This window comes from Peromyscus leucopus, chromosome 12 (genome assembly GCF_004664715.2).
Source record: "Peromyscus leucopus breed LL Stock chromosome 12, UCI_PerLeu_2.1, whole genome shotgun sequence".
Lineage (NCBI taxonomy): Eukaryota > Metazoa > Chordata > Mammalia > Rodentia > Cricetidae > Peromyscus > Peromyscus leucopus.
In genome coordinates this window covers 9,162,446-9,172,075 of record NC_051073.1, presented here as the reverse complement: position 1 = coordinate 9,172,075, position 9,630 = coordinate 9,162,446, and the positions used below count along the sequence as shown (strand labels likewise).

The window sequence follows — 9,630 nt, the reverse complement described above, 5'->3', positions numbered from 1 at the left end:
CAGAAAAACTGTACAACGAAGGCAGCTAGCAAGACCAGCAGTGAAGTATCCTTCATAAAGGTCCACTGCAGCACCGTGCTAGCAGGCCGGCCCTCTCGAAATCTCATCCTCCACATCTGCTGACAAACTATTTCATCTCAGTCACAAGTTCATGAAGAGGAATGGACAATGAAAGGGAGTCTTCAGATCACCCACTGTGACTCAGACATATTGGTTCTGTCCTGTGTCACAGCCCTGCTATATCCGGACATTTTAAGCTACAGGATCTATTTTTAATGCATATGTCCTCTCCTCTCCTATGGGGAGCTTTTATTTTTTCTCTGTGTGAAGGTGGCTTGGTAGAGAGCTAATGAAGATAAAAATCCCCAACCATGCTTATTAGGGAATATGAGGTAAGTAGACTTTTAAATTTATTGAACTCAGCCACATTAACAGATTATAGCATCCTTTATAATCTCACTGATCAAAAACAAATGAAAATACTTTTATTCCAAATAACCAGCAACACTGGGTATTCATCACGGTCATCTGAAGCTGAGTAATCTGGCTACCCAAAGACAAAAGCCCAGACCTTCAACAATATAGTGCTGAACCTGGAGACTTCATGATACCTCTATCACAGTGAGGGATGTGGGCACCACAAACCCTCGGAAGAATCATGCAGCCAGGGCCCAGCCCAGAGCCAAGGCATCCCAGCCCTCTGCCATCAAAACTCACAACGAAATACCCCCTACCTTGTCACGTCCACTCCAACTCCATTATCAAGAAAAACAAAGCTTCACATGCTATGGTGTCCATTTGGACATTTTGGGGGAAAAGGATCTAAGCAAGAGAGGTAAACACAGTCATAGTAACAACTCCTGTGAGTGGGCTCTAAGAAGGGCCAGAGCCAATCGTTTACCGATGGTCATGTGAAGGTTCTGGTGAGGAAACAAGCCTGGAGGAAGCAAGAGGTCTGTCTTAAACCTCTTGTGGACACAAAGAAAACTAAAGAGATAGTTGGGTAAAATGCTTACTGCACAAATCTAAAGACCTGAGTTCAATCCCCAGAACCCACATCAAAAAGCCACCAAGTGTTTATAATCTCAGTACAAGGGCGATACAGACAAGTGGATTCCTACAAGTCATGGGAAAACCAACCTGACCAAGTTAGTGAACTCCAGATCAAGGAGAGACCCTGTCTCAAAGAAACAAAAGGAGGAGGAGGAAGAGGAACAGGAGGAAAGCATCTGAGGGACCACAACTGATTGATGTCCACCTTTCACCTCTGTGTCCCAACGCAACATGCACACACATACACACACACACACACACACACACACATGCATGCACACACACACATACATGCATGCACACACATACACACAGACACACAAACATACACACACACACACGTATAGGATATTATCCTATATATATATATATCTACACATACTTGCTCAGGAACATAATCCTTATGCATAACAATCTTCACATCTTCTGGGCTTTTACCCATATCATGCCAACAACAAAGCCTTCTTTTATTAACCATCGACTCCAATCATACCTCTTGTGGTTTGAAGGCAGACTGTTTTCCATAGGCTCACACGCTGGAACACTTGGTCCCTAGCTGGTGGCACTGTTTGGGAAGATGGCAGAACCGGTAGGAGATGGAGCTTTGCTGGAGGAAGTAGGTCACGGATTGTGAGTCTTGAGGTTTTACAACCCAACCCCACTTCCGGCTCACTGCTTGCGGAGTCCTCTGGATGCAGTGTGACTAGCCAGCCTCCTGTTCCTGAGCTTTCCCTGTCTGTCCCCATGTCTTCCCTGCTTGCTGCTGTGTCTTCCCCAGCATGATGGACTGTGTCTGTCCAGAACTGTGAGCCAAAGTAACTAATGCAACTCTCAACCGCTAATGCGCCATTTAAACCACGCCCCATTGGCGAAGCCCCTAATGCCATCTTCAGAACGTCCCTTCCACTCACTATCCAGGTCCTAATACATTATGGACCCTTATTTTGTATAATTGCATGCTTTATATAACTACTTTCCTTAAAAGACAAGTGGTTTTGTTGGGTTTTTAGGAGAGGAGGTCACCAAGTATCCCAGAAGGGACTCTGTCCCTAACTTTCATCATCCCCTCAACCTTAACTCTCAACCCACCTGCCTCGACCACCCAAATGTGGCAACTATGGTTTGTTCCGCCACACCTGGCTTTATAAAAGGTTTTGTGAGTCTTGTCTCTCTCTTGTATTGCCCTGACATTCTCCCTAGCCAGAAAAATAATCAAAACTTGAAAGAGAATGTAAAATAATTTAAAAGTTAGAAAATAAAGACATAGGCAAAAAAAAAAACACCCAAAAAAAGAAATATGTATTTTTTATGTAGGCAAAAGAAACAATGGCACGCACATTCTACAGCACAATATGAAGGTGACGGCTGGGTGTCACTTACCATTGCTTAATCCGTGAAACAAAGTGTAGTTCATCTGATGATGAAGTACACCGACTGACATATGTAAATATACATACGCATCTATCTACCTAGAAAACATTTTTTTCTGAATTTTTAGCCTAGTATCTTCTAAAGATACATCTGCTAGCAGGCACTCAGTAACTCTTCACCTTCCAACAGTGGCTGTATTCCAAGCCCTCTTACCTACAGTAGAGATCTGTATCTTCAGAAGCTTGTGACATGCATCCAGGTTTGGGGACCTTTAGTTTAGGTGGCACATACTGAGGACCTTGATCCAGTGGCCTTCAGCAGGACCTCTGGCATGTCTAACCAGCCGTTGCTGGTGAGTGAAAGACTTCAGAGAAAAAGGGCCAAGTAGGCCATTCTGTGTGACTAAGTTACAAATTTGACAGGCACATTGAGCTGTGACTACAGACCGCACATTAGTTTCATCATTATCACTGTCTGAGGGTCACACTGCACTGTGAGTCCTGGCTAGGTCACTTTGCCTCAGATGAGATAACAGGACATAGCTTCAGCTATCGTGTTCCCATCCCTGTGTATCTCTTTTGAGTCCATTTTCAGGTTTTGGTTTGGTTTGGTTTGATTTGGTTTGGTTTGGCTTGGTTTGGTTTGGTTTTGGTCTTGTTTTGTTACAGTGAGCTCATATTCCCTCCCCCAATTGACCAGCATGAATCAATGATTTGAAGGAGTCTCCTGGAGGCACAAAAATAAATATGGGAGGGTAAACAAATGCTAGGATCTGGAATAATGCAAACGTAGATGTGAATAGCCACATAGCACAAGTATTAATTGCGGATTTGCATGTACTAAGAAAGCAAATCTATAAATATGATCATTCTGTATCAGAGCAAAGCAGAAAAGAATGAATATCCAATTATTGGACTTCATTGCACTGGCAAACTGTCACCATTGTGGCTATTGTATTGTAAAAAGTAAAATTGTCGGCAAGTAAAATATTCTGAAGTAATCAAATCTTTTTCATAAGTGTTGCAGCACTTCTAATAATATCTTTTCATGATAGCCTGTTCCCTATACTATAATCAATACATAGCTTTTAGTCTATTACAAATTAAACTGTTACAGATTGCCCCTTCAAGTCATCAAGTACCTAAGACAAAGAATACTTTAAGTGATTTAAAATTGAAGAATTGATCAATGAAATAGGTATAACTAACTCAGACAATTGTGTGGTGTGTGTGTGTGTGTGTGTGTGTGTGTGTGTGTGTGTGATGTGTGTGTGTGTGTGTGTGATGTGTGTGTTTACCATACAGTGAAAGATTCTAGCAGTCCATCTTTTCATGTTATCTAACATTATCTTATATCATTGTCATTCAATAGAATCCCCATACAACTTAATATTTCCACTCAATGAATGTCAGGAGGTCCAGGAAGGCATTGTGGATTGCAAGTATTAAGTCTAGTGAGAGGAGACACTGTGCCTATGAACTCACAGACATCCCAATCACTTTCCATCCCTCTTCTAAGTGGTGGGTCCTGACTTCTCACAGAATTGTCAATAGCCATGTGAGACCTCCCTCAAATTCCATCTGCAAACATCCATTTGGCAACTCTCTGAATCCAGCATTCAGCCCAACCTGCTTCCAAAGCATCACCCTGGAGATAGCACGCTCAACGTCACGCATGATGATTTATACATATGTGTGTCTGCTTAAGAACCGCTGTGGCGATCACCAGGAAGTGGATGCTGGCTCCTCAGCTTGTAAGCATAGCAATCAGCATGGCGTCATGGGCGACAGAACATCACATCCCACACCCATCAGGATGAACCTGCGAGTCGCACAATTCACACTGTGAAGTCCTTAATGGATTGGCTGTCCACCCACATGTTATAGCAGGTGGCAGCTGTGTGTGTGGAGGGGTGAACTGAGCTGGAGTGCAACCACGCAGACCTTTGCATTTCCTCCAGTCCCTAAAGCCTAGCGCTCCCTCCTTCCTAAACTGCTGAACTCACACCGCTTCCCAAATTCTATCACTGGGGAACCACAAACCTCATTGATTTTGTGGCTGCTGTTTGCAAGGATTCGCCTCATCTGAAAACCTCTTATTATTACTTTTATACTTAGTTTTTTTAATTTAGGTAGGCAACAGGAACCTCAGCTAAGTGATCTGAAATTTAGGGGTTTTGTTGTTGTTGTTGTTGTTGTTGTTGTTGTTTAATTATTTGAATCAGACAAATAATGCCACATGTACAATTTTCCCTACAGGGGTGGGGGGAGGTGGCTCACTCTGTAGCTTTGCTCTGTACGATGGAGCATGAGACACTTGGGTACCAGCTTTCCTGTTTCAGTGATGATTAGAAACACTGACACAGAACTGAGAAGGTTAAAGTTGATTTAAGCAGCAGACAATCTCACTCCAAAGAAAAACTTGAAAGATCTTGGGAATCAAAAGCATAATTCATTGTGCCTTTTAGTGTAATGCCAAGAAGCCCAATATTCTTCAGTGGCCCTGAAGGCACCAGATTTATATAAAAACCAAATAATTTATGTGTTTAATAATCGTGTGTTTGAAGGCACTTGTCATAACAGCATTCATAAAAAGGAAGGAGTAGGGAGAGAGATTCTTATCATCCAACGGTGGAGGAACTAGCAGATACATTATAAATATTTGTGATGTGGCAAGCACATTTGAAAAACATAGAAAAGGTTCCTGAACAAAAGAAAAGCTGTGCCCCTTACATTCCAGCTGAGAAGTTTAACTTGTTTCAGGAATACACTGCCTGAGATAGGTAAATTAAAATTAGGAAGTTTAAGAAATTAAATTTCAATTCTTTAGAAAATTAAGTTGTGCATAGTAATTGTGCTCTCTCAAGGAGGAAGATGTCAATGCTATAATGTAGAGGGACCCACCATAAAATGCTTTCTTGAGTTCATAACAGAAAAAAAAAAAAATTGAAGCTCTACCCCTAAGTAGAAAGTGGGATGCTGTATCAGAGCTGCCGTCAAAGGGACTTTCCCTTGGGAACTTGGAAATACTTAAAACACTGAAAACGAGCATAAAAGATCAGAGATTCTTCAGCCACAGGCAAAAACCAGAAACTTGTTTTTCACACAGTGTGGAAAAATCTGAAAGTTGCAAACTGGTATTTATAACCACACACATGTATTATTCACCTAAAATAGAGGTGTTATATGATCTCAAATACTCCTTCACTTCCTTTTTACACCAGTGTTTCCCTGCCCGAGACAATTTAACAGCACAGTTAAACATGGATGAATGTTGATGTCTGTAGCGTCTACTCTCCTAATGTGTCCTCTTATGTTTATTCCTTCCTGGCCCTAAAGGATTCCATTTCCTCAGTAACTTAGCCACAATCTGTTTCCCCTTTTACAGTTATCATCAAACAAGCAGAAAAACAAATAATGAAATGCAGGTGAGTATGTGGAGGGAAAGGAACCCTTAAACAATGTAGCTGGGAATGTTTTAGTGTATCTTTATGTAAAACAATATAAAGATTTCTCAAAAAAAAACTAAAATCAGCAATTCCACTATTGGGTATGTATCCAAATGACATGAAAATCCTCATACTAAAGAGATACTGTGGTGACATACTATGTACCCTAATAAACTTGCCTGAGGATTAGAGGACAGAGCCAGCCACTAGATTAGACATAGAGGTCGGGCAGTAATGGCACAGACCTTTAATCCTATCACTCGGGAGGCAGAGATCTGTCTGAATCTCTGTGAGTTCAAGGCCACACTGGGCTACATGAGATTGATCCAGTCTAGGAGAGAAACAGAGCCAGGCAGTGGTGGCACACACTTTAACGCTAGTACTTAAATCTCATGCTTTTGCTTGGGAAGCACATACACCTTTATTTTTTTTTTTGTTTTATTTATTTATTTATTTATTTATTTAGGTTTTTCAAGACATGGTTTCTCTGTGTAGTTTTGGTGCATGCTCTGGATCTCACTCTGTAGACCAGGCTGGCCTCAAATTCACAGAGATTCGCCTAGTGCTGCCTCCTGAGTGCTGGAATTAAAGGCATACGCCACTACTGCCCGGCCTTTAATCCCAGGAAGTAATATGGCAGGACAGAGAAAGGTATGTAAGGTGTGAAGAAACAGGAATTCTCTCTTTAAGCTGAGGACTTCATATAGGTAAGAACTAGTGGCTGATTGCTCTGCTTCTCTCATCTTTCGGCTTTCACCCTGATATCTGGCTCTGGGTTTTTTATTAAAAGACCATCTGAGATTCAAACAACAAGATACTTGTATTCTGCTGCTTGTTGGAACAGTGATCGAGAGAGTTAAAATATGGACTCAACTCAGATGCCTTTCCGTAGATGAACAAAGTGATACCTACGTAAGTGATGGAATCCTTCTGTCAGCAGCAATATGGATGGAACTGGAGAGCATTGTGCTAAGTGAAATAAGCCAGCCCAGAAAGAGACTGAGAGCTTCATTTTGTAGACGCCCACGGAGGAGCCATTGCCAAAGACTTGGAAGGGGAAATCAGAAGCCCAATAATAAAACCAAAACACAGAGATGAGGAATTAGTGATAACATAGTTGGGTAAGTGCAGGAGGAAAACATCAGTGGTGTGTTTCCAAATGACTAGAAGTGTGCAAAAGTTCCAACCTCTAGCAATGGTTGTTTGAAGAGACATGGACCTAGTGCTCCATTTTGTTGGGTTATCATAATGTGTCCATAAAATGTTCAAATGTGCTTCTCAAATGTATTACAAAACTTGACTACATTTCTCTTTGTTCTAACATTTTGTTCCAATTTTTTCAGACTCTTTACAGCTTTTTTTAAAATAATTTTCCAAAAGTTAATCTACATGCTAACATCACTCCTAAGAACATACCAATATTCTTGTATTAATTAGGAGTGCTAATTCTGACGATAGCTTGTGTCAAGCTGACATAAAACTATGCAGCACAGACATCAATTAATCTAATCTAGATGATCCCTCACAGGCATGTAAAGAGGCTTGTCTTTTAGGTGATTCCTGATCCCCACAAGTTGGCAACATTAGCAATAATAACCATATTTCTTTCTCTTGAGTGTGCTGCGCCTTGGGGCCAGTGGGATGACTTAGTGGGGGATGGTGCTTGCTGTCATGACGGATGAACTGAATTCAGTCTCCAGAACCTAGATTTCTGGAGGAGACAATTGATTCACAAGAGTTGTCCTCTGATGCTGTGGCATGTACACTCTACACACACACACATTAAATAAATGTAATTGTTAAGTGTTTTCCCTTGCACACAGTAAATGGAATCAAATAATAGCAAACCAGATCAGTGAAGTCACTTTTCCCTTTTTATTAGTAACCTACATTGTCAATTAAGAGACTTCTTGGAGGTGAGTTATTCTGTAGACCTAGGCTTCAATAACCAGGCAGTGTACACAGAAACAACCATTTCAACATCTGAGCATTGCTTTAGAACATGGACTTGATTTAAATGAAAATAGCTCCCATCGGCCCATAAAGAATGGTACTATTCGGAGGTGTGGCCTTATTGGAGGAAGTGTGTCATGGGGGATGGACTTTGAGGTCTCAGAGGCTCAAGCCAGGCCCACTGACTCACAATCTCTTCCTGCTGTCTGTTGATCCAGATGTAAAATTCTCAACTCCTCCTCCAGCTCCATGTCTGCCTGTGTGCCACCATGCTTCCTGCCATGATGATGATGGACTAAACCTGTAAGCCAGTCCCAATTAAACGTTTCCCTTTATAAGAGTTTCTCTGGTCATGGTGTCTTTTCACAGCAATGAAAAAAAACCCCAACTAAGACACTATTTAATTCCATACTGTTTAATTTGAAAATAATTATTTCAATTCTTCAATTGTAGATGAAAATTTCTGACTGCAATTTTTTTCCTCTATAGAAAATAGTAACCTACATTGTCAATTAAGAGACTTCTTGGAGGTGAGTTATTCTGTAGACCTAGGCTTCAATAACCAGGCAGTGTACACAGAAACAACCATTTCAACGTCTGAGCATTGCTTTAGAACATGGACTTGATTAATATTTGGTTAAACAGTTGGATACAGGCTTTTGCCAGAAGGTCAAACCTCAGCCATTTATCTCAGAATGTTTCTGGAGATAACTCTGTTCTGCCCACATTAGTGCCTGGCTTTCCTAAGCAATGATATGCTATGACAACACAGAAAACTTTGCTTTAGAACATATGGATATGATCCTGCAGTGACATGTCATAGTTGAGCTGTTTCTGCCCTTTCAAAGGTAAATCTATTTCTGCTTCCAAATGGCAAATTCTCTTGAATGAGCAGATAGAAGAGCTGCAGATTTTGAAAAGCAGTAGTGCCTTTGACTTTCCAACACATCTTCCTTAAAACATTGTCTTTCCATTCTGATCAGGTCTGAAACAAATCTCCATACTGACTTCATCAGATCAAGTCAGAGCCAATGGGACATTTCTCTCCTTTTTTACTAATTTTACAGCCAAATACAAGTTGGTTAGGACCCAACTGCCTCCGCAGGTGAAGCAATTGCCACCCAGCCCTGATGACCCTAGTTTATTCTCCAGAACCCACATAAAGAGGAATGGAAGGAGAAAAACCACTCCATGGCTTAGTGCTCTGATATCTCCTCCCCTCCCTTTCCCCTCCCTTGCCTCCCCCCCCCCCCCCTCCCCTCCCCCTTTAATAAAAAAAAAAAAAACATTGTAAGACAGTTTAGTCCAACACACCCAAGGATGCTTTGGCTGAACTTTTCTTTGAGAATCTGTCCAGTAAATTCACAGCTGAAGAAAATGTCTCCATGTCAAAGCCGAAAGAACTGAGTTAGACTAAAAGTTCTTCTACTTCAAAGTCCCTTGTGCAGCCATTCTAAGGTCATTACCGTGTGCACACTCAATTAGTTTCAAGTGTCTGACCTCTGGGTGACACTAGACTCTTGTTTCAACAGCGTATTCTGCTGGCACAGCATTCCTGAGAGTCACTTGCCAGTACCGCTACCCTTTTGACAGTATCCACTCCCCACCCAGTGACCACCCTCTGCAGGCCTGTTTTCCCTAGCTCCGTGATACCATATCTGAGAGTCCTATGAGATGAGGATGCAGAGTCCAGGAAACGGAAGCTGAGTGAGCTAGATGAAGGGCTCCCTAGCACTGCAGACATTACATCACCCTTCTCAGGATCAGCTCAGAGCTTTGGTGCCTGGATTCTCATGTGTTTGTTA

The 9,630-nt window shown here is 41.6% G+C and overlaps 1 pseudogene; it reads right to left on the bottom strand.

Annotated features, from left to right (window-relative positions):
* Positions 1 to 8,380: 8,380 nt before the first annotated feature.
* On the bottom strand, positions 8,381 to 9,378 carry LOC114698403 (annotated as a pseudogene).
* Between the last annotated feature and the right edge of the window lie 252 nt (positions 9,379 to 9,630).